General features: G+C 37.5%; 1 protein-coding gene across 3 annotated transcripts in view; it reads right to left on the reverse strand.

The window, feature by feature from the left end:
* Positions 1-26,484, reverse strand: part of FHIT (fragile histidine triad) — a 1,440,837-nt gene that overhangs the window by 1,139,530 nt on the left and 274,823 nt on the right. For 2 of the 3 annotated variants that reach the window (XM_021070758.1, XM_021070765.1), the window contains exon 3: positions 23,139-23,207. The exons of the other annotated variant lie outside the window; for it this stretch is intronic. The gene's annotated coding sequence lies outside the window, so the exon portion shown is untranslated. The remainder of the gene's footprint in view (positions 1-23,138; positions 23,208-26,484) is intronic. 3 annotated transcript variants of the gene reach the window in all.

Raw genomic sequence — 26,484 nt, forward strand, 5'->3', positions numbered from 1 at the left:
AACAATCACAGGTTCAATGAGCCATGTAATCAAGATATGAAAGAGTAAAGGGGGACTTGGGATAGAACTCGCAGCCATGTTTAGAGTTGGAATCCCATTTTTGGTGAGGGCAGTGAGTAGCCCTTGAAGGATTTTAAACTAGGAAGAGACATGATCCCATCCTCACCCTGTCAATAATTACAAAAACAATGCTACAGGGAATGAGGAGCCATTGAAGAATTTGGAGTCAAGGATTGGAAAAGAAAAAATAGTGTTTCGAACTTGCTATTTATCATTTTAGTGAATGCCTAAAACTAGAACTGTTATAAAAATGGTTTATAAAATGTCATAACATCATTTTTCCTTGGGTTACCTGTACACATAAGTGTTCATTCAATATCTCATTCATTTATTAAGATATCTACTGAGCACCTAATATATACTGTGGGAACTGTGCTTAGATAGGGACAGGAGAAGAAAACTCACAAATAAGCAGTATAAAAAGCACTAAGATTTGAAAGACAAAGGACATTTCTGAGTAGTGGGTAAAATTCCAAAGGTGGGGACAAGTAGAGTATATGTGATAAAAGATATTCCACAACGGTTATTAGAACATATAACACATGAAACACTCATTCAATAAAAATCTAGTAAGCACCTACTATGTGAGCATTGTGCAGCCAGTGGTGATAGAGTGATAAATGAGAAAACACTTAAATTATAACAAGAGTAACTTTTATCATTGCAGACAACACTAGGTTGATTATCAAGAGTGCATGAGGAAGTAAAATAGAAAAGTAAAGAGCAGCGCCTTAATTTAAGAAGGCTTGGAGTGGCAATAAAATATTTTTAATTAAAACTTCTCTACTGAGAATAGACAGTCTTTGAAAGCTTGTGTAAACTGTAAATGAGTTACATGCAAATATCCTAGTGATATTAGAGCTTTTAAAATGACATTATAACTTTTGTAATGTCAAATAACTTTGAATGTCAAGTGCTACCCCCTTCCAAAAAAAAAAAAAAAAAGAATTACAATCATGAATTGTCCAGTTGATCCCAAATACAAGCAATCTACTTAAAAGGGAAATGTCCATACCTCACACCGATAAGAATTGCCTCAAGTGTGGTTAAATCTTCCCTTTGTCTTCATAGAATCTTGGTGCTGATACAGACCCAGCAAGACAGCTAAGGTCCATTTATGGCAGCTTGAGAAGGGGAGAAAATGTGTTTCTTGCCCAACAGAACTTTTCCATCTCAACCCCTGATCATGCCAAGACATCACAGTGTAATAATGGTAATTTAATAATGCCGTCAGCCAGGCTCTGCCCACATTTGAAAGCTCAGGAAAATAAATGAGGCTTGCAAGCCAAACATAGGGAAACTTCTCCAGGCAGTGCCTGCAGCAGGGAGATACCTGGTAATGAAATACCCGCTGTCTCCATTCATTACGCAAGAGGTAAACCTTGAAAGCGAGTCTGGAAAGGTGAAGCTCTCAAAATGGAAATAAATAAATAAGTTCACCTGCCATGGCGAGATCTCTGAAAATGACTTGGAAGGACTGCCCAGAGATTTTCCCCAGGGATGTGGTAAAGTTTTATCAGATGTCAAGGGAGGTAATTATGTGCTTAGGCACATTTGCTGGATAAATTGGCCTCTGTACCTTCATCTTCCCGTGTGGGCACCACATAGAGAAACTGTGTTTCAACTCCACGGTGTTCTCTTTGGCTTTTACCATAAAAAGAGAAATGAAAATGTGTCCTGGGTGCTTGGCAAATCAGTCCAGTGTTAGATAGGGACCCATTATCTCTGACCTTCACATTTTTGCCTCCTCTGACTCATAGAAAATCCTTAGAAACTCTCTCAGATAAGATATATGATGACTGGGAGGTGTTCACTTTCAGAAGAAAGATGCTGTTTTTTGCAATGTAAAAATTATAGTTGAAGTAAGTGATTTCTTTATTTTTTATTTCCACTGATCTGTTATCTGCCTAAATTTTTAAAACTGACCAAAAATGACAGACGCTTTGTTTTCCAACCATGTTATTAACATGTTAGGTTAATTGTCATTCCTCTCATTTTTCCTCTCAATTACCAAGACATCTGTAACTTTCCTCCATCTTAGCTTCTTTGTAGAAAAATTCTGACAGGTAACTGTCTGTCATTCTCTATCACTTCTGAAACAAGTAATGAAATGTCAGAGGAGGAACAGTTAATTAAAATTGTGGAATCCACTTTGCATCCTCTCACAGTCAATAAAAGTACTGCAATTAAGGATATGTTTCAACACACCATGTAACTAACAGAAGTCAAATTTTTAAATAACATTGGCCATTAAAAATCAAGTCACTAACGTGAACAGAATATTCAGTAAACATCTTGTTTCTCTGGCCATAAAACTCCTTTACTTCAGCCAGTGAAACCAATTTGATATTGAAAACAACTAACAAGGTGTTTTCTAGTAATAAACTAAGGAAAATGCCTATAATCTGCAAGTAATTTATGGGAACAAAAACTGAGTATCCCATACAGGCTTACCTGAGCTATTAGCTTCAACAAAACTTCCTCACGCTCTAAGGTTACTCCATAAACATTTAAGAAAGAAATCGTACAGAACAGCAGTTGAGAACTTAGGCTCTAGAGTCAAATGCTATGTGTTTCAACCCTGTCTCTGCTACTTTCTAAATATGAGACTGTAATCACTTGACTCTATTTCTCAGAGCCTCAGTTTCCCTATCCGCAAAATGGTGGAAACACCTACTCCTAGGGCTGCTGTGAGGATTAAATGAGATAAAATTCATGAAGCATCATGAATAGCGACAAGAACCTGGTAAAGGTTGAGTAAATATAAGCTGTTTGCTCTTATTCGACACTTTACTCATTTAATAACTATATTCACCTAAGGGTCTGGTAATTTTTATTTTTAAATATTTATTTATTTATTTATTTTGTCTGGTAATTTTTAAATATTCATATACCTGAAATATATCCATTTATTTTTCACTATTGCATTACTCATTTTTGCTACATAAGAGTTAGGGAGGTGATACTTCAGGGTCTCTTAATTCCAAATGCTGCCACCCATTTTTAGTACGGATATCTGTTAAGCAAAGGAGAACAGAGGGGTCAAATCACCTCAAGAGCGGCCAGCTTCCTTGCTTGTAAATGACCTCCGTGTTAAGTCAAACTACGCTCCCTAGGGAGCAATTGTGAAAGTCCCCGATTTATAGAAGCATTTACTTTGGGGTTTGGGGTTTGTTTTTTCAGGTTTATCTCTGGGACAGCTTGCTAAAGCTAACAGTCCAGTAATTTTATTAAACTCTTTTCAATTTCAGCATTTTTTTTAAGGAGCACATAGAAATCACAGTTTTAGTGGCTATTTAAACTTCCCAGTGGATGCCAAAAATAATAAAAGGACACTTAAATGACCATTTTTGAGCAGAGCCAACAGCATGTGGCCTAATTATCCAACTACATGAAAAATTCTATGGATTTTTAACCAGAGTATAAAGGTTTGATATGCACAGTTCACAGCACACATGGCCACCTCACTGGGGTGTGTAGAACTTTTCAAGTCTAAATATAAGGTCCACGTCTATCTGGGTAAGTTTCTCCTATGTTTTACCTTCTGATTAAGTTATAAGAAATGATAGATGAAAAGACAGTAAAAAATTGACAGTTAAGACACTAATGAATACAAGTAAAGAAAATACCATTGTGCTAAGTGCCATCCATTTATTTCTATTACAACTTTCTGAGGTAGGTATAATTACAATTTTACAGATGAGGAAACCAAACTCAGAAAGGGTGAGTGTCTTACCCCAGAGAGTAGGTATCAGAGCTGGTGTCCTGATTATTCTCTATTTGCTCCTTCAGGTCCTTCCTCTGCCATGTGGTGGCCTCTCCTTTGCAGCTCTTTGCAGACTCAGCTCTCATGCTTTCTGGCTTCTGTTGAGTCAAGACAATGGCACGCAGCCTTCCCTTATTGTCCCTAACTTAAAATAATCACCCCTTTATTTTGTTCTCTTCATCACTTATGCAAACATTATCATACACTTATTCACAAATTCATTCGTGAATGATGAGCTCTTGAATTTGATCGAGAGTCTACCATTTACCAGGCACTCTGTTCAGGTGCTGAACATTGAAGTAAGTAAGATTCATATGGCCCTACTTATTTTCTCTTCTTTCCTTTTCTAACTTTAATATTAAATATAAGGGATTTCCCAAAATCAGATACCACATCATCTATAAACATTTGGGCAGTGCTGGACATGTAATGGATGTTCAATAGTTAAATATATACAAGAATAACTGATGGATAAAAGAAAATCATCTGAAGTATCTGCAGGACCAGGGTAGAAGCTACCAAGTCTAAGATTTTTTTCAATGATTTGCTGAGCAAACCATAACAATGCTGCTCATGAAAAGGAGAATCAAGAACGATGATGGTATCTGGTGTTGATAAAGGTGAGGTGAAATGAGCATTGCCATAAACCACTGGAGTAAGTATGAATCAGTGCCACCTTGCTGTGTGGTGATTTGCTCAAACACCACCAGCAAGCTTGTGACTCACCTAACTGGCTTCCAGAAACAAATCCTAGAATTGTAATTAAGAAGGAGTTCAAAGATACAATTTTAAGTATGTTTATAAATTTGATTTTTTTTTTTTTCTTTTTACTGCTGAACCCATGGCATATGGAAGTTCTCAGGTTAGGGGTCGAATTGGGGCTGCAGCTTCTGGCCTACACCACAGCCACAACAATGCTAGATCTGAGCCACGACTGTCACCTATGCCGCAGCTCATGGCAACGCCGGATCCTTAACCAAATGAGCAAGGTCAGGGGTTGAACCTATTTACTCATGGATACTAACAGGATCCTTAACCTGTCGAGCCACAGTGGGAACTCTGAAAAAAAAATTTTTCCTTTTTGTCTTTTTCTCTTTTTTAGGGCCGCACCCATGACATATGAAGGTTCCCAGGCTAGGGGTCTAATCAGAGCTGTAGCCGCCAGCCTACGCCAGAGCCACAGCAACTCGGGATCCGTTTTAATTTTAAAGTGTCTAGTAGTCACATTTAAAAATGTGAAAAATGAAATTAATTTAAAGATATATTTTGATTGACCCAATGGATACAAAATAACAACAGTTAAATTATTTTTTTTCCATACTAAGTCTTTGAAATCTGGTGTGTAGTTTACACATACAGCAGGCTGTATCAATTCAGTCTGAATTAAATAGTGGATACCATATTGGACAGCTCTGGTAAGCCTTAAAAGCAGGTGTGGAGAGGACTTCCTGTTATGGCTCAGCAGTAACGAACCCAATCAGTATCCATGAGGTTGCAGGTTCGATCCCTGGCCTTACTCAGTGGGTTAAGGATCTGGTGTTGCCGTGAGCTGTGATGTAGGTTGCAGACACAGCTCAGATCTGGTGTTGCTGTGGCTATGGTGTAGGCCAGCAGCTGCAGCTCCAATTCGACCCTTAACCTAGGAACTTTCATATGCCATGAGTGTGGGCCTAAAAAAAAAAAAAAAAAAGCAGGTGTGGAGAGTAGAAATATGTGTGATATTCACTTCTTTTGTTTCTCCATCCTTTTACAATTACCATGTATAATTTTGCTGTTGACATATACTACTTCTGTAATATAAAAACAAAGTTGCTTTTAAATATTAAGAACAGAGGCCTTTTTTCTGTCTATGGAGTATTTTGGTATCATCATCTCTGTAGTTCACAGACTACCTGCTTCCAAGAATTAAAAAAAAAATGCTTTCCTTTCTTCCCCTCTCTTTATATAGACTTTGAATTGCTACCTGGTCTCAGCCCTCAGGCAAGTGAGTAAGGATCAAATAGTGCTCTTCTTCCATGTCACAGCAAAACCAGGCCTTGCTTTCCAGTGGTGCAACCCCGAATCTGCCATGACTCTGGGCACTGTTTTAGCAGCTCTCTTGGGCATGTGGAAGGGCATGGAACACGACCAAAAAGTGCTTAATTTGAGGTTAATTAAATAGTGATGACAAGCCTTAATCTCCAACTTGTCATCAGATTGTAAACACTGATTGCAGCTGCAGCCATCTGCAATAAACCTATTGAGAGGCATCTTGACCAGAATGAAATGAGTATGCTGGTTACCCAGACAAAGCTGAGACAGACAAGATAAGAGAAATTCAGGTCCTGTGATACCACAAGAAATGGAGACTCAAAAGGAGAGAAATCAGAGGGAAATGTATCACAAATCTGATGCCTTTACAATTGTACCCCCCTCCCCAAAAAAGAAAAAATTGCTGGACCCCATGAGCCTTAAGGCTGAAAGAAACAAAGGTGAACACGTAAATCCACTGGACTGAGGAGGACTGTGGACTTGAAAGAAATTGAAATAGCTCTACTGCTATTAACCACTGATGGATTTCTGCAGAAAATATGTCTGAGCTGCTGCATGTTGGGGCCTCTGGACAGATGGTTATACCAACAGAAGTGAGCTATAGTAGGAGTTTATGTGGGGTTGGGTGGGTGGGGGATAATATTTGCAGTGTATTTAAGGATCTGTCACGGGTCAGGCACTTCACAAATGCTTTATTTGATAATCCTCATAATTATTTTATAAGGTGAGTATTATTATTTTCTCCATTTTAAAGAAGAAAATGCTAAAACTCAAAGTCTCCTACTTGCCTCAAAGCCATGCAAAATATGGGTTGAACCCAGATTTGAATACAGATTAACTCCCTAAGGTAAACTCTAATCCTCAGGCAGCTCTGCTGCAATCTTGGCAGCAATAGTAAGGAAGTGATCAAGGTAAAAGCATAGTGAAGTTCATGAGGAAGATGGAAAGAAAAGAGCAAAAATTCCTTAAAGAGGGTCTGACTAGGGAGCTAGGTGGCCTAGCAGAAGTCTTCAAGGTGGATGAACATTCTGATACCATTGTTCTCAGTGCACCTTGAAGGTGCCGTTTCTGGCCTCACTACATGGCAAAAACATTCTCATTCTTCAAGACCCAGCACAGATTAATCTGCACCTCTTCTGTGAAGCCTTCCCCGAACCTCCTAGTGAGACTGCCACTTTTTGTTATGTTAACAAAGTAGGAGACTTTGGGAAGGAGGTGACTTAGGTGTAATTGGCTGGACACAAGGTCATAGGGAAAGAAAGTTAAGAGTGAGAATCTGAACTTCGGGATGAGAAAAACGGGAGTAAAAGAACCAGGACAGCTATTAAATAGTTAATGGACTAATATGTGTGGTTTTAATCCACACAATCTTCCCTGAAGCCTTTTTGAAACAAGATAAAGCATTCATTCATTCATTCATTCATTCATTCCCTAGTGCTCTGACAGTGCTCAGGAAAACAACAGTGAGCAAAACCAGACACAATTCTGCTGTCAGGATACATACATCTAACAGAGATAACATAGTCATAAAAAAAGATCACAGAAGTAAGTGGAAAGTTGTGGTAAATGCTCCAAATAATAGGTAAACAAGATGTGATAATTTTTGTCCAAGAATAGATAAAGAGAATATGCAGGGAAATAAACTTCAGTTCATTATTTGCAAGAACTTTCAAATAATCCACATATTCCAGAAAAGACTCCATGAATGAGCAAACTTCCCCCTCCTAGTGCTAGACATGTCCAGACGGAAAATGGGAAACACAAGGATACAGCCCCTGATGACTTCTCAGGTCTCTTCCAGCTCTGAGAAACTGACTCCATCAATCTAAACAAAATATTTTCTCAGATGGTAATTAGAATTTGCTAGATTGAATTTCCAGAAGAGTCAGGAAATTCGTGCAGAGAAGAATCATTTTCTTTCCATACAGAAGAGTCAGGCAAAACTAAGTCTCCCAAACATCACTGATGCACCTGTGTTTTATTTAGTGCCCTGGAAGCTTCATGAGGACAGGGGCCCATGGGCTTGCTCATCACAGACTCATCAGTGCCTGGCACATACTAAATATTTGTTAGATGAACCAATGAATACAGTACCAACATGTACTAATGCAAACAAGCTCACTTATAAAAATTTCTTCTACTATTATGGACCTTATAGGTGAACTTCCCTGAATAATTAATGAACATGAATGTCAGTCAATCACGTGCCTCCTGATAAACAGCTAGGGTCCCTTGCCAAGTTGCCTAGTTCCATTAAAAATTAATAATTTTCCATGGAATAAATATAGACTACATACAGTATACCAAGGATTCTACTTTTAATAAACAATTAAGTAATGCAGAGAGACTAAAAATCTAATAACTAAGAGAGAACTCCATGAACTTGCCCTCCAAGTCACCATTCATTTCTTACCCATCTCTCTTCTAAAGTTTTAAATTAGCCAGGAAAAATAGTAGTTCTGAAAATAGAATAAATAACATTAATATGTTGTCATATTTTGGTTAACATTTGTAGGTCAGCACAATGTGCTTTTGTTAAAATGTGTTTTGTTTGTTTTTATTCTTTCTGTGAATACATTAGGGAAGATCAATACAAAACTGAGGCACTGTATATAAAATGCTAAGGGTGTATTCATTGAAAAATTATGAACCATGCTATAGAATTTAGCCAGGTCAGAGCTAAATTAAATTATTGATCTACATTCATTTTTCCCCTTTCTGTGTGACTATCTCCTGATTTTTTATAATGTATATTATTGCCTATATAGCAAATGAATCATCTAATTCTAGGCCTAGCATGTCTGCTGACTGACAGTTTTCTAAAATTAATTGTCTTATGAGCAGCAATCTGATTTATAAATTGAGCTCCCCTCACAATAACACCTAAATATCCAACATAAAATTTACAAGCTTTTGTAGCATGAATTCAAAAGGAAAGAGGGTAATTTTCCCTTTTTTCAACACAAAGAATACAAAGAAAGAAAATCAAATTTTTATTTTTCTTAACATCATTTCACTGCTTTTTGGTTCTTGGTACATTTCACTAATGAAGCCAAAATGTATTCACTTGACTTTTAAAAAATGATTTACCTGTATTACTAAACAAAATGATGCAATCAACACTTTGTGAATTGACGTCTCTTAAATTTGCAGACCTAAATCTTCCTCAAGATGTATAACCTCAAATTTTGTTCGCAGTTTTACCAATAGCTTTGGGATTTCTTTGAAATCTCATCCCCAGTCAAAGAACTCTCATCCCCAATTAGCCTGTAAAGTGACAGAATGTATCTTAAATTAGGATCTTCTCTTACCTTCTGAAAAGGCAAAATGGGTAAATGAATTTATTTGTAAGAAATATAAATTCCACAGACTAATACTAATTGATGAAAAAGGAAACTGACATAAGAGTTCCTGGTAAAATTGGTCTTTGACTTCTGTCTGTATCTGGCCAGTAACTTTTGCCTCCTTGGAAAATTTTTTCTCTTTAACGAAGTAGTGTCAGATACAAAGGCCTCTTCATTTTCTCTAATGGGAAATACGATCGTTCTGACTTGTACTTCAAATAAGGCGGACATTATCCCTAATGTGTAGTTTGGACATTTGTATCAAAATACAGTAAAATTCAGTTTCAGAGTCTGATGAGAAAAACATGTACGCTCACAAAATGTCTGCCTCCTTCAAGTGGAGAAATGGTCCATTGCTTTTCTTCATGCTGATTGTCACTGCAAGAAGCTCCTGGCATTAGGGGCATGTCCTACAGTCTCACACAAACTCCAACCCCTGTCGCTGGGACAAGGGGATTCCAGCCTCACAGCAGGCCTGAGGGACTCTGCTTCTCTACAGGGCTGCTTCAAAGCTGAGCACCCTTGGCACTAGAAATCAATGTCAACCAATGAAAACTCCAGGAGAAAGTTAAATACCAGCAGCAAAAATGTCTCTTGTGTACAAGTCTTTTCCCACTGTGTTTCTGCCAGGTGACAAGAAGCAGTGAGGAAAACAGAGCAAGTAAGGGCTGAAGAGAAAAAAAAAAAAAAAATCAAAAGATTGCAGAACTGGAAGGCTGAAAAGGGGCAAAGTTTCAAATAGGAAAAAACTCAAGCATTCTACTGTCCAGAAATGTAGAATGCTGTCTGGGGAAGGGCAGCAGGCTGTGCTTCCTAGAGGCCCAAATGAAGGTCATCAATACCTTTGGGAGTTCCTTTCCCAGGTTTGGTACCCTGGACCTTGAGTTCTCAGCACACAAGACAGAATCCATCTCTCAGGAGGTGGACTCCATTAAACGAGCTCACAAGTCTAGCATGTGAAACCAGAATGTGGAAGTAGAAGTCTAAAATTTGCAGTTTAACTATCTCACAGATGTCAGAATGACCAGAACGTTCCCTTCCTGAAGATGTCCTCCATGCAAAGCCAAATCCTAATCAGACAGCAATTTGATGGGTAACCATTCTGAACAACAGGAGTTCATGTGATGAACGGAATGTTAAACAGCATCAGGGGGAATGGCGTCAACCAATGGGAGAAAATACACAATGTGCGCTGGCTGCAGCTCCCTGTATCCACTGCCATAACAGGAATGGCCTTGCCAAGAGAACAACAATGCTCCCATTTCCTCATAGGAGACCCATCTCCTCCAGAGAGGACTACATGTGCACTCCTCCTGCATTTCCATCGCTATGTACCCACAATCTGAATGGCAAAATCATTCCTTTGTCCTGAAAAACCTGCATCATTTTCTCACTGTGAATTAAAGTATGTTCCTTGTAACAAATGAACATGTGAGAAAGAGTAGAATAAAAATTATTCTATTTCTTCTACCCAGAAAATGACAAGTGGATAATCTTTCCATCACTTTCTTAGGTTGACCATATAAGATTTCCATTTTGCAGATTAAAAACAGCCATTTATCAGTAATTCCACGTAGTCCAACCAAATATATGGGTTTGTACATACATGATATCATAGCAAGATCACACTTTACATTCTGTTTTGCTGCTTTGCTTTGAATTAACCAGGGTCCATAAACAGCTTTTCGTGTCATGAAGTAATGTCATGACAGATACTCTTATACATGTTTCTTTGCTAAAACCCTTGATTATTTCCTTAGGGAGCATTCCTAGATAGAGAATCATTGGATGAAAGAGTATGCACACACTCATTCATCTATACATTACTTATGGTGGCTTTCACCCAATAGCTATAGATTTAAATAGCTGGGATGTAGGCCCAAAAAGCCTACAATACTTAGTCTGCGATCCTTTAAAAAATTTTTTGCCAACTGCCGTCATGGAGTCTTCCATTAGCTAGAGACAGAACACCCACAACACAACATCCACTATGAAAAAGGATGACTCCCCGTTTGTAAAATTCACCATGGCTACAAGCAGATCTCCATTTCAAATTTTTTCTACTTTTAGCATTTTTAATCAGTCCAAAGTTTCTGTATAAGTCCACTTAGCATCAGAATACTGTTAAAGAACACTATTAGAGAAATGGAGCTTCATTATTTTTAACAATAGAAATTATAACCTAAAACATAAATGGGAACCAAATCAAGTAAGTTGTAAAAATTCCTTTCTTGTACAATAATCTATAGTAAATGTACATATGTTCTTAAACATTTAATATAAAATTTATTATTAAATAAAGAGACTAGGAGTTCCCACCGTGGCTCAGTGGAAACGAATCTGACTAGTATCCATGAGGATGTAGGTTCAATCTCTGGCCTCGCTCAGTGAGTTAAGGATCCAGCGTTGCTGTGAGCTGTGGTATAGGTTGCAGACATGGCTCAGATCTGGTGTTGCTGTGGCGTAGGCCAGTGAATATAGTTCTGATTCGACTCCTAGCCTGGGAACCTCCATATGTCGTGGGTGCAGCCCTAAAAAGACAAAAAAAATTTTTTTAATGAAAAAAATTAAATGACTAAAAGAGATTTCATTTCTTGGTCCTTTGATTTGAAACAGGAATAAGTTTTAGGCTGGATTCCCTCATGAGCAAGACTCAGAAACTTGGCTAAGGAAAAAACACACTTAACTTTTCATCGAAAAAGAATCACGAAAACCACGTCTGAATTTTTACAAATTCCTTTTTAATTAGATTTTAATCTACATGCCTATACCGTATGCTAGAAAACCATCCAAATACAAACTCTATGAGACGGTTTTACTGCCATTACTTTAAGAGCCATTTAAAAGATTTTCTATGGGATAAAGATTGGGTGATTTATCATGGTTTTATGCTCCTTTAATCTGCTCCATCTTCCCATTGTAAAATAAATATTGGTTTTAAAATAAATGGTTCTGCCCAGGTTTTGATGAGAAAAATTACCCTGTAAATCACAAGCTCGCATGTGCCAAACTCTAAGTCTGATGCTAACTAGCCCATTCTGACGAAAAATAAGTCAATTTTATAGAACAAAAATCTAAGGAGGACAATTACTGAAGTATATTATCAATGCTGCAAATGTAACTAATTTGAGATATGAGCTTCCCCACTCCCTGTTTTTTAATTCTCAAAAAAAAAAAAGCATTACTTGATGCCAAACTCATCCTTCAAATGGACTTTTCAAAAACATATTCTTTAGCACGGTTTTTATTATATTTTCTCCAACTCCAATATACAAGTTATGTAGTTGATAATAAATACAAGCAAATGTGACGATTATATAATAACATCTTTATCAATTACTTCTTTCATATTCAGAAGGCCACATCAATTTAACAGTTGCTTCCTTGGACTAATTCACAGAGCTTTGAGAAATTGGCAATGTATGTATTTTCGTATGGTAGGCACAGCAGTGTAACGCTTTGGAAGGTATGAATGGTTTTAAGCAGTGGTTTCCTAATTATCTGTAAAGAAATACTAGTTGACTATATTTTTCCTCTCCAATATGTTGTGAGCTAATGAGACATTGGTAAAATACAATTAAAAATACGCTTGGACACTGTGGCAATGACAAATTGCTATAAAAAATTTCTAAACCTATACTGTCCAACAGAAACAAAATGTCAGCTACATGTGTAACTTTAAACTTTCTAATAGCCACGTTTAAAAATATATAAACAAGTAGGTGGGATTAACTTTAATAACATTATAATGTAACACAATATATCCATAATGTTATCATTTCAACATATAATTCAATATAAAATATTATTGATGACATATTGATATGTTACCACTTATATATGAAATCTAAAAATAAAACAACCAAAAGAATATAACACAACAGAAAGAGACTTACAGATAGAACAAACTAGTGGTTAACAAGCAGGTAAGGGTAATTAATATAGGCTAGGGAATTCAGTGGTACAAGCTACTATGTCTAAAATAAATAAGCTATTGTCCGGCACAGGGAATATAGCCAATATTTTACAATAACTTTAAATGAAGTCTAATCTATAAAATATTGGATCACTATGCTATACACTTCAAGTTAATATAATGTAAATCAACTACGCTTCAATAAAAAATATTACTGAGATACTTTACATTCTTTTTTTATACTGTCTTAGAAATCCAGTGTGTATTTTACACTTATGGTATGTCTTAATTCAGACTGGTCACATTTCAAGTATTTAATAGCCATATAAAGTTCATGACTACTGAGTTGGACAGGCAGTCTGAAATCCTTACTCTCAATGTCTGACCTCTTTCTCACATTTTGAATAGTACTGTCTAAACCACTGTTCCCTTCAAAAGAACATCTCTAAGTTTCTCTTCCATTGTTTTCTGCTTGATGTTTTATAAGCGAGGTCTCAATTCCAGGTAAGAGCAACACTTAAAGAAATTAGCAAACTCATAACTGTGGCCAACTTCATCCTTCCTTTCAGAAAGGGAATCGCCATTAACAATGGATGGATGCAGAAGACTCCTCTGCTCTTCTTTCTCTAGAAGCAAACACTACTCTCAAGGAAAGTGGTTTATTTCCGTCCTGTCCATATCTTTACTTTCTTTACAGATTATATTCTTAAGCATCTACATAAAGGTAATAACAAGAGAAAATATTTGTGCTTTACAGAGATGTGAGAATTTAATGTATTTGGTTTTATAAATCCTTGCCATTCCAAAGGCAATGGCTGAAACCGAGTCCCACTTCTTTCTACCATCCACTCTGCCATCTTTGTCTTTGGACCCCGTGCCCCCTCCTAGCTTGCGTAACTCCTACCCATCACTTAGGTCACAGACTAAATGTCACTTCTTCAGGAAAACCTTGCTAATCTGTTCTTTTCCCTAATAAGATTAGGTTCCCTGTTAAATGCTCTGACCTCTCCTACACTGCACTTACCTCAACTGCAAATATCTGTTTTAACGAATGGTTTAATGTCTGTCTCCCTCAGGAAAATATAAACTAGCATCGGCACAATCCCCAGTACACCAGAAATGTCTATAAATATGTTTTATAGGAATGAATGATTTTCCATTCCAGAAAGCCAGGCTCAAACTTGACTCAATTAGAAATCACGTTTCTTACTCTCCTGTTGTGACATGAGCTTAGAATGTGTCTATCATAAACATATTGGCACTCCTACTTATTAAAATGTATGTTTCAAATATATCACCATAAAATTACTCATAGTACCTTGTTTTGACTTTTACTCTCTCCTGTATGTACATTAGGTCCCTCTTTTCATTTCTGCTTGCTCTCGCTCTGTGTCTCTTTCTCCCTCTGTAGTTAAGTTTGTCAGATGTGTATTTAGTCTTTCAAGGAATCATATTTTGCTTCATTTTTCTTCTCTATTTGTTGTATTCTATTTCATTTGTTTTTTTAATGTTTTGTATTATCTTTTCCTTTTGCTTTATTTTTGTTTACTATGCTATTATATTTACAATTTTTTTGTTTGCAGGTTTACTCACTAATAATCAGTCCTTCTTTATTTGTTTGTTTTCAGGGGGTGGCTATGCCCACAGCATATGGAAGTTCCTGGACCAGGGATCAAATCCATGCCACAGCAGTAACCTGAGCCACAGCAGTGACAATTCTGGATCCTTAACCTGCCAAGATATCAGGGAACTCCCCTCTTTCATTTCTAATATATACATTTGTACCCAGAAGTTTTCCTTTATGTACCACTTTAACTGTATCTGACAAGATTTAAAATAATGTATCTATTAATTTCTATCATTATTATTCACTGACTCAAGATTTACAAGTATAATCTTCAATTTCCAAATGGATAGAGTTTTTGATTTCTAGCTGTTTTGGCCTCCTGATTTTTTTCCTCTGAAATAAGAATGTAGACAATGTAATTTTTGTTCATCAGTGGTAAGGTTTTCTATGTGTTTATATTTTCTGGTAGCAGAGTTCAGAGTTCTGTGCATGTCTATTTGATCAAGATAATCAGCTATGTTATTTAAATCTTTCTTTATCCTTTATAATTCTTAAAAATTTACTTGATTTTTCAGTGTCTGAGAGAAAAACATTTAAAATTTCCAGTTAAGATTACCTATGTTCTCATTACCTCATGGTAATATTGTCAATTTTTACTTTATATGCTTTTGAAATGATGATACCAGTTAATGTAGGTTCAGGATTAATACATCTTCCTAGTGAACTGTTCTTTTATCATTAAATAATAAATTTCTTTATGTGTAACAATATTTTTAAAGTACATTTTGTCTGATATTAATATAGTGTTGCCAGACTTCTTTTGAAAGGTACTTGCATGGTATTTTATGTCGATTTCCATCTACTTTCTTTCAATATTCCCATTCTTAATAGGGGTGTCCCTTATAGACAGTTTGTAAGGAGACTATTACTGTTTCTTTCTTCCTTATACAACTTAAAAATCTTTGTCTATTGACACACAGAGTGAATCATCCTTGTATTTGTTGTGATTCCTGGTATATTTGCTTGCATTTCAACCATGAGATTGATCTATAATTTCCCAAAAGTCTGAGATTATCCACATGCACCGAATGCTACACAGCATGGAAGGCCTGACTGTATCTAGCTTAGGGTCCTAGTTTAGCTATTCTCCATGAGTCACTTAGACACATTAGCAAACTATATTCTCTCAAAGTTATGAGGTAATTGATCCTTACACAAGTAAGACACAAAAATTTCCAAATTAAGGTGGTCAGTCTGCTACTCTATTTCTTTACCTATAACATGAGTATAAAAGAATCAGTTTGTCATCTAGCTCTCACACTGCCTTACTTCCCTCACCCTCCTTATTTTTTTTTATTTCTATATGATGTAGGTAGCTTCCACCTTGTCTTCCCCTTTCCTACTTATCTTCTTTCCTATCTTACTCTCTCAGCATCTCTTACTCAGACAACAGCATTAGTATCCTTTCTTTCTTTGCCTTCATCTTACTACATTCCACTCCAATTTACCTCGTTAAATGAAGATCTTACATTATTAATGAAGGAATTTAATTATTACCCTGCAGGTCAGTCTCTCTCAAACTGAAATTCAAAGACATAGTCCCATAGCTCCAAACATTTTTTTAATGTGTGGTTTTATCAAATTAACATTCAAAAAATCTAAATGACAACCTGATAATTGAGTTGTGCTTTCCAATAGCAGTGCCTGAATTTGTCTATATTCCCCCCATTGACTGTTCTGTTCTCAGTGTCACTGCCACCAAACAATCACCAAAAGTGACAGCTTCTAACTTTCATTGTGTCAGTAAGCACATCTGACTGTTAGATTGGCATGTCCTAATGCTAAAATTGTCCCATGTCTGCCATTGTGCTCTTTAGTGGAGATGATGTGCAATTGAAAGATACTGTCATTGACTAAAGCTTTAATTTATTAAGTTACTTAATTAATGGAGACTTTAATATGACATCATAAAAACTCATAGTGCAGCAGAGTAATGGTCTATTTTAATTGTTATGGGCTAATGAGAAAAGAACAAAGGCAGAATTAATATGTCAATGATGTGTTTGTATCAAATGAGAGCCAAATGGTATTATGGGAAACTCTATAAAAGGTTTCTCCATCTTCAAATAGAGAAAAGTGGTAAGAGAATTGAGTCATCATGTGCCTCAGAATAGTAAAGCCATGGCAAATAAAAAGAGCCATGGCCAAGTAGTCACTATACTTCATTCAATATTCATTTATCAAAAATGCATTAAATGCTTAATCAATAAATATTGAGTGCTAAATACTGTTCAAGGCCCTGAAGATACAGATGCAAAACAAGCAGGTAAAATCCCTACCTTCGTAAAAGTTATATACAGACAATGAATAAATCAGCATGAATTTGTAAAATAATGTCAGGCAGTGATAAGTCCTATGAAGAAAAATTAACCATGGTAAGGAGTTAGAGAATGACAGGAGGGAGGACAACTATTGTAGGTAGAGAGGTCAAGGAAGGATTCTTTAAGGAGGTGACATTTGAGTGTGAAGAGGAGGCAAGGCATAGCCGTGCCTGGGGGAAAAGACTTCCAGACAGAAGTAACAGCAAATACAAAGATGCTAAGGTGGGAACAAGCTTGACATACATGAAGAACAGCAAGAAAACTAGTGTGATCAGACCGATCAGACCACAGGGACAAAATAAGAGAGTGATAGGAGACATGGTGAGAAAGAAAAGCATGAGCCCAATCTTGAAGGGCCTTGAGATTACAGCAAATAGATGGAATTTATTCTGAAGATGATGGGGAGCTACAGCAGAGTTCTCTACAGTTCGTGTAGGGTACCTGAAAGGGAGACCAGAGCAGTGGGTATAGAAACAAGGCCAGTGTAGATTTAATGGGGGAGATGAGGCATTTCCTCTCATGATTTCTACTTCCCCAACAAAATATGAAGTGAGGACATCAGCTGAGAGGGAGAACTGGGGATAGGAGCTGGAGGTTTGAGGTAGAGGTGAAGGTGGCCAATATCGAAATTAGGCCAATTAATAAAATTGTCTCAGAGAGTTGAAGTATTAGATAAATGATGATGGACTGCCAAACAGAGCAGAGGATATACTTGAAATTAGTGGACACAAACTCAAAGTAGTGCCATTCAGTGAAGTTTTGTGTTCCTGTCCATCTGAACTCAGGTCCAAAGCGGGCAGAGAGCTATGAGAGGGTCAGAGATGTGCCAAGTAAACTTGACAAAGATAAACAAGCAAAGGAGGGACTGACCATAGTACCTAAGCTGCATAAGGAGGGAAGCGAGGATGTGAGAGGGAGAATGACTACAGGCAGACCTCATTTTAGAGCACTTTGCTTTATGTGCATTGAAGACCTTGTGCTTTTTATAAATTGAAGGTCTGTGGCAATCCTGTATCAAGCAAGTTTATCAGTGCCATTTTTCCAACAGCTCTTACTTACATCATGTCACATTTTGGTAATTTTCATAAAATTTCCAATATTTTCATTATTAGCACTGTGATCAGTGATCCTGATATTACTATTGCAATTGTTTTGTGGCACCACAACCTGCACCCACATAAATAGCACTTAATTGACAAATGCTGTGTGTTCTGACTGCTCCATTGACCAGCAATTCCCCAGTGTCTCCCCCTCTCCTCAGTCCTCCTTATTCCCTGAGACACAGCAATATTGAAATTAGGCCAGTTAATAACCCCACAGTGGCCTCTAAGTGTTCAAATGAAAGGAAGAGTTGCACATCTCTCACTTAAGCAAAAGCTAGAAATGATTAGGCTTAGTGAGGAAGTCTGTTCCACTATAAGGGGAAGAACAAAACCTAAGCCAGGCTAAAAGCTAGGCTTCTTGTGCCAAATGGTTAGACAAGTTGTGAATTCAAAGGAAAACTTCTTGAAAGATATTAGAAGTACTACTTCAGTGAACATATGAATGCTAAGAAAGCAAAATAGCCTTAGTGCTGGTAAAGAGAAAGTTTTAGTAGTCTGGATAGAAGATCAAACCAGCCACAACACTCCCTTAAGCCAAAGCCTAATCCAGAGCAAGTCTCTAATTCTCAGTTCTCTGAAGGTTGAGAGAGGTGAGGAAGCTACAAAAGAAAAGTTTGAAGCTAGCAGAGGTTGGTTCATGAAGTTTAAGGAAAGAAGCAGGCTCAGACATACATATGGCTGAGAAACACATGAAAAGATGTTCAACATCACTCATTATTAGAGAGATGCAAATCAAAACCACTCTGAGGTACCACCTTATACCAGCCAGAATGGCCATCATCCAAAAGTCTACAAACAAGAAGTGCTGGAGAGGGTGTGGAGAAAAAGGAACCCTAGTACACTGTTGGTGGGATTGTAAATTGGTGCAACCACTGTGGAAAGCAGTATGGAGATTCCTCAGAAAACTAAACATAGAACTACAATTTGATCCAGCAATCCCACTCCTGGGCATCTATCCAGAGAAAACCATGACTCGCAAAGACACATGTACTCCAATGTTCATTGCAGCACTATTTACACTAGCCAAGACATGGAAACAACATAAATGTCCATTGACAGAGGAGTGGATCAAGAAGATGTGGTACATATACACAATGGAATATTACTCAGCCATTAAAAAGAACGAAATACCAGCATTTTTTGCAACATGGATGGACCTAGAAACTATCATGCTAAGTGAAGTCAGCTATACAATGAGACACCAATATCCAATGCTTTCACTGACATGTGGAATCTGAAAAAAGGACAGACTGAACTTTGCAGAACAGATGCTGAGTCACAGACATTGAAAAACTTATGGTCTCTGGAGGAGACAGTTTGGGGGGTGGGGAGATGTGCCTGGGCTGTGGGATGGAAATCCTGTGAAATCAGATTGTTATGATCATTATACAACTACAGATGTGATAAATTCATTTGAGTAATAAAAAATTAAAAAAAAAAAAAACAGAAAAAAAAAAGAAGCAGGCTCCACAACATAAAAGTGCAAGGTGAAACAACACATGTTGATATAGAAGCAGCAGCAAATTATACAGAAGATCTTGTTAGAATAAATCATGAAGGTGGCTATATGAAACAAAAGATTTTCAACATCTTTATATTGAAAGACGATGTCATCTAGGACTTTCATAGTGGAGAGAAAAAGTCAATGCCTGGCTTCAAAGCTTCAAAAGAAAGGCTGAATTTCTTGTTAGGGCCTAATGAAATTGCTGACTTTAAATTGAAGCCAATGCTCACATACCATTCCAGAAGTCCCGAGGCCTTTAAGAATTATACTAAATCTACACTGCCTGTGCTCTATAAAGGGAACAAAGGCTGGGTGATAGCACATACTGAATATTTTAAGCCCACTGTGGAGACCTACTACTAAAAAAAAAAAAAAAAAAAAATTTCAGAGTTCCCTGGTGGCCTAATGGTTAAGGAAATGGCTTTGTCACTACTGTGGCAAGTGTCACTGCTACGGCCAGGGTTTGATCCCTGGCCCAAGAACTTCCACATGCTGCAGTTGCTACCAAAAAAGAAAAAAAGATTCCTTTCAAAATATTACTGCTTATTAGCAATACATCTAGTCACCCAGAGCTCTGATGGAGACATACAGAAGATAAATGTTAGTTTCATACCTGCTAGCATAAATTCCGTTCTGTAGCCCATGGATCGAGGAGTCATTTTGATCCATGGGCTTATTATTTAAGAAATACATTACATGAAGCTGTAGCTGGCATAGATAATGGATCCCTCTGATGGATCTGGGCAGGGTAAATTGAAAAGGATTCACAATTCTAGATGCCAATAAGGAGATTTGTGATTTGTGGGAAGAGGTCAAAATATCACCATTAAGGAGAGTTTGGAAGAAATCAAGTCCAACCCTCCTGAATGACTTTAAGAGGTTCAAGACTTTCAGTGGAGCAAGTAACTGTAGATATGGCAGAAATAGCAAGAGAACTAGAATTAGAAGTGGAGCCTAAACAGAATTGCTGCATGATCGAACTTTAGCAGATGAGGAGTTGCTTCTTATGGATGAGCAAAGAAAGTGGTTTCTTGAAATGGAACCTACTCCCAGTGATGACGCTGTAAAGATCGTTGAAATGACAACAAAGGATTTTGAGTATTACAACAGCTTAGGTGATAAAGCAGCATCAAGGTTTGAGAGGACTGACTCCAATCTTGAAAGAAGTTCTACTGTAGGTAAAATGCTATCAAATAGCATTGCATGCTACAGAGAAAGTGTTTGTGAAAGGAAGAGGCAATTAATGCAGCAAACTTCACTGTTGCCTTATTTTAAGAAATTGCCACAGCCACCCTAACTTTAGCAACCCACCCCCCAATCAGTCAGCACCCATTGAAATGGAAGCAAAACCCTCCACCAGCAAAAAGATGACAACTCACTGAAGGCTCAGATTATGATTAGCATTTTTGAACAATTAAGTCTCTCTAATTAAGGTGTGTACATTGTTTTTTGAAGGTTAGCACAGTGTTTCCTAACAAGGGCACTATGACAACCAGGGTGAAATAATTCTTCATTGCATAGAGACTGTCTCATGTGCTGAATAATACTTAGCATCCTTAGCACCTGACCTCCAAAGGGTGGTAGCACTCCTTACATTTATAAATGCTCCTTAGGAGAGTAGTACTTCCTAGGGTGAGAGACACTAGCCTAGGGTATGATCATGAAGGAAAGAGACATTTGCAGTGAGAATTTCAAAGAACTGAGAGGTCAGATATGAATATTCTATGTGGATATTCTTACCTAGAGTGATGGCAGGAGAGTGATGGGCACAAAGACAGCGAGCTAAGGAGTAAAATCTTCAATAAATACAGAGGAGCAGGCAGAAGAATAAGTTCATATTACATGCTTTAAAAGTGCTTCTGTATAGAGAAATGAAGCTATCTAGAAGTGACAATGATGAAAGAGGACACTAACTCCACTCCAGATACTGAGAAAAAATACCCATCAGCTGAGAGTGTGATAGAGAAGCCGAATATCAGAGCAGCACTGTCCAACAGAACTTCCTGTGATGATGGCGATGTTGTGTAACTACAGTATCCAATAAGATAGTGGATAGCCATATGCGCCTATCAGGGCCTTGTGTGGCTTGACTTGAGGCCAGCATGACTGAAGAACTGAATTTTTCACTTTGTTTAATTTAAATTAATTTGGGGAGTTCCCACTGTGGCTCAATGGAAATGAATCTGACTGGTAACCATGAGGACATGAGTTCCATCCCCACTCATTCAGTGGATTAAGGATCCAGCATTGCTGTGAGCTGTGGTGTAGGTTGCAGACATGGCTCGTATCCCACGTTGCTGTGGCTGTGGTGAAGGCTGGCAGCTGTAGCTCCAATTCAACCCCTAGCCAGGGAATTTCACATGCCATGGGTGTGGCCCTAAAAAGCAAAATAAATAAAGAAATTAATTAATTAATTAATTTGGACATAAATAGAGACATGTGATTGGTGGTTACCATATTACATGCACGGGAAGAGCATTTAGAAATGAATTTAAAGAAAGAAGTTCTTCTTTATAGCCCAATCTTGAGGGAAAGGGGCAAAGGTGGGTGTAAGTCTAGGTAAGTTGGTGGTTCTGGAGAACAAAGGTGAGAGAAGTAATGCTTAAAAGCATCAGCATTTTCAGTAAGCAAGATCCCAAAACTTAATTTTAGTTCATTTCAGGCTTGTTTTAGACCACCTTCTGTACCGTATTGTTATAAGTATTCCTTCTCATGAGAAGCACGTGGTATTAAAAGACTGTGACACTAGCCTGTTTTTCTGGGACCTCAGCGCCCCTTCCTCAAAGACTGGCTTTCTATCTCTAACAAAGAAAGGAAAAAAAGCATTATTTCTGAACATTCGCTGTTAAAAGATGCTGTTGTTTGGAAACCATTTCTTGCTTTTTTGTGTTTCTGGAAAAGAATATAAAGAAATGTGTTCTTTGTTATTCAAAATGAGGTAAACGTATTCTGACTGGCTGTAACCATAGGCCTATGATTTTTACCTTCACAAAATAATAATAATAATAAAAAAGGTATGGAGTTCCCGTTGTGGCTCAGTGGTTAACGAATCCAACTAGGAACCATGAGGTTGCAGGTTCAATCCCTGGCCTTGTTCAGTGGGTTAGGGATCCGGTGTTGCCGTGAGCTGTGGTGTAGGTCACAGATGTGGCTTGGATCCTGCATTGCTATAGCTCTGGTGTAGGCCTGTGGCTACAGCTCTGATTAGACCCCAGCCTGGGAACCTCCATATGCCGTGGGAGCAGCCCTAGAAAAGACAGACAAAAAAAAAAAAAAAAAAAAAAAAAAAAAAAAAAAAAGGTCATGTAACCCCATGTCCACTCTACCACACACATGCAGACACTTCCAGAATGGCTTTACGGCCATGCCCTTAGAGGCTCAGCTGCAAACTTAACAGCAAGAACTCTGTCAGTATGTCCTCATCAACCAAATGAGTAATGCCAGTAGGGGGCCCAGAACCACTCACCCAATGGAAGAATTTTGGGTTTCCCAGGAGATGGGCAGACTGCGGGTAATAGCTGGATATTGCTGGATGCTGCATTGGATTGGGAATAAAAGAACAGTTAAACACTTCTGATTAGTTTATGTCTGTCAGTGTTCTCAATTTCCATTTAATTGCAATCAAAATATCAAAATATTCTCTGTCCCCAGAGAGGGGACACAGTCCCTAGTTTAATAAACCATAAAATACATAATTAAGAAACAACTTCTGTAGGGCTAATGAGCACAGCATTATAACTGGTCAGATTCTCTGGTGAGAAAAGTTAATTTCTCTTAGTCCTATGGCAGAATCCTTCCCTTAAGTGTCCTCACCTAGACCAGATGCCAGTGCATGTCTACTCTTGCCTCCATATCTTGCAGGCTGAGGGTCTTTTATATCGACCATGCTCCTGAACTCTAGGGATTGGCCAGAGTCAAGAGAAAAGATCAAAAAAAAAAAAGGATGAGCCAATAGTTAGCCACAATGTCAGCAAGATGTATTCTATCAGCCTGGATCCACTTTGGGTCCAGTATTCAAATTTAAGTTCCTCTTGTAATGAATTCCATAGTTTGTAGTATTTGAGCCAGAGTTAAACTAAGAAGCTATTCTTGCTTTCTCCTTTGTTTTCCCTTGATGGGATTTTTATTGACATGGAAACCAAAAAGTACCCTGGTGCTAGACCACCCCAGTGAACTATTCTATTCTTTAGCCACTGCCGAAGATTGTCATCTTGTGACTTAATGTTATTGGGAAAAATAAGATTCAAAGTAGAATAGAAGTAGGAGAATGGAATGCTTAAAGTCCATCTCAGCTACTGATAAGAGACCTTGCAAGTCACAGTGAAGAGCGGCAGAAACTAAATTATTAATTCCCATTGCCTCTCTCTGTGCACAAGCCCCCTTTGGTGGAGGAACTAATAGGTAATAAAGTCGTTATAATTAACAATAACCAAAATTTTAAAAAAAGGAAAGAAAAAAGGTAATCCACAATAAGACAGTCAGCCCCTGTAGAAAGGAGTCAATGTAGTGATTAGCAAATATGAGCTACAACTGGAAAACCACTTACAGATGAAGCAGTGTGATGAATGATTTACCAAAAGGTCAGCACTGCTCTTTTATCCTCACCACCCATCAGTTTCCATTGCCCTCAGTTTGTCTGGCACAAAACAGAAAGTGGGCCATGAAATATTCACATAAAAAATTGACCTTATTTTGCAACATCAAAAGAAGAAACATATAGTTGGGTATAGTCTAAGCATATGGGCCAGCTTCTCAGTTAGAATTCCTCATATACATTATAAAAAGTGTTGACATTTAAAACACTGTTATAAAAGGTAATGTACTGAGCAAGTACCAGAACTCTCTCCTCTATGCTCAGCTTTGCTAATCCACTGTTAGTTCTCAAACAAGGGAAGGCACTATCAATTCCCCTCAAAGACCATAGCAACAATGGCAGGATAGGGTTTAGTGTCAGCATTTCCCCTATTACTCTCTTGAAAGCAAACTTCCCTGTAGCTTCTGCTTCTATCTGGTGTGGATGCCAGGCTTTCAACCTCAACATGCCTACTATACATTCTGACAAATGAGCAGTTAGATAAACTACCTTCACACTCCCATTTGACAATCTTTGTACAAAAAGGAACACAATACCAGATGAAAATATATTTTCAGGCTGGAGGGATTTTGAAAATTAACATCTACAAACTGCCAGATCCAACCTAACCAGAGTTACAAATGTCATTAAGCCATTTTAACTGAATAAATTAAATTGATTACTTTAGAACATAGATCACTTCCCTCCCTCCCTGTCCCATCTCTGAATTTACCAACTGCCTCTCTGATTTCCTAAAACCATTAGGATATTTTGCATCTTGTAGTTATAATCTAGTTTATCTGATTTATTGAAGAATTCCTCTCCCCAGGCTTTGCTTAAAAAGGTTACATAGGAGTTCCCATTGTGGCTCAGGGGGTTAAGAACCCAACTAGTATCCATGAGGATGCAGGTTTGATCCCTGGCCTCCCTCAGTGGGTTAAAGAACTAGCATTGCCACGAGCTTCGGTGTAGGTCACAGATGGCTCTTGGATCTGGTGTGGCTGTGGTGTAGGCTGGCAGCTGCAGCTCTGATTCAACCCTGAGCCTGAGAACTTCCATTTGCCATGGTGTGGCCCTAAAAAGACAGAAAAAAAGCCCCCATAAATATCTGGTTATTGATTTATATCATTGTTACTTACAGATTTTAAAAAAAAGGAGGGGGAGAATCAATTGTTACTTGAGGATTTGGGGGAAAAAGAGACTCAAAATGAAAGAAAAAAGGTCAAAAAGTTTTCTGAAAAAGATATTGCTACAACCATGTTCATCACCCCATTTTTCTTTTATAAAACTAAATCTTAAAAATCCTAAATTTGAAACAAAAGAAGACTGTTCAAATTAACTACAGTATGGTTAAAAGTGGAATACTATGCAGATATTGAAAAGTTATGTGGTATAAAATTATATAACATGAAGAAGTAGTCATGGTATTATTAAAGGGGACATATTGAAAAAACAATAAGATATAGTATTATCACATTTACTGACAATGGTTTTATTTGCATAAGATTTAAAGCTTGACAAACACAGACTGGCTAACCCACTCTCTGTTCACAATTCCTCTACTCCAGCACCTCTTAAGGCTAGCAGTGGTTCTATAAAATGAGATATTAACTGAAGTCTGCTTGCTGGCACTTTTTTTTGTCCTGATTAAAAGGGGACAGATAGGGACTTCTCTTTGTGTTGTCTCTACCAAACTAAATTTGCTGGTCAATCCACAATCACAGACTATCATCTCAGCCAATCAATAGTGGGGGGAAAGAAGACAAAATCTTGCAATCAGCTATTAGATATCACAAGAAAAAAAGCTACAACTTAATCTATTTATTCATATTTTAACCATTTGTTTTATTGTCCACATGGATAAAATCAAAGAATAGTCCCCAAGAATCTATGGAGTTTTACTGAAATGAAGTTAAGGCTTTGGGTTGTGCAGAGAAAAATAACTACCATTCTAAGACCAGGGCAATCACATTGTCTCTCAATTGAAAAATACAGCCTAGTCATCTTGAAAGCTGAAAGTTCACTCTCCATATACCTTGATAATGGGAATAAATATAGGCATGTATTTCAGCCATTTAGGGCCCAAATAAATAAGGGGTAATATAATATGCATAAGTGACAGAAATGTCAATACTATGTGGATTTACACATATCTCTTACTAGAGTAGCTATTGTTTTATATTGTGGCAATTTGTTTTTAAGTCCAATCTTCCCACTACACTATAAGCTCCATTTAAAC

This window comes from Sus scrofa, chromosome 13 (assembly GCF_000003025.6).
Source record: "Sus scrofa isolate TJ Tabasco breed Duroc chromosome 13, Sscrofa11.1, whole genome shotgun sequence".
NCBI lineage: Eukaryota > Metazoa > Chordata > Mammalia > Artiodactyla > Suidae > Sus > Sus scrofa.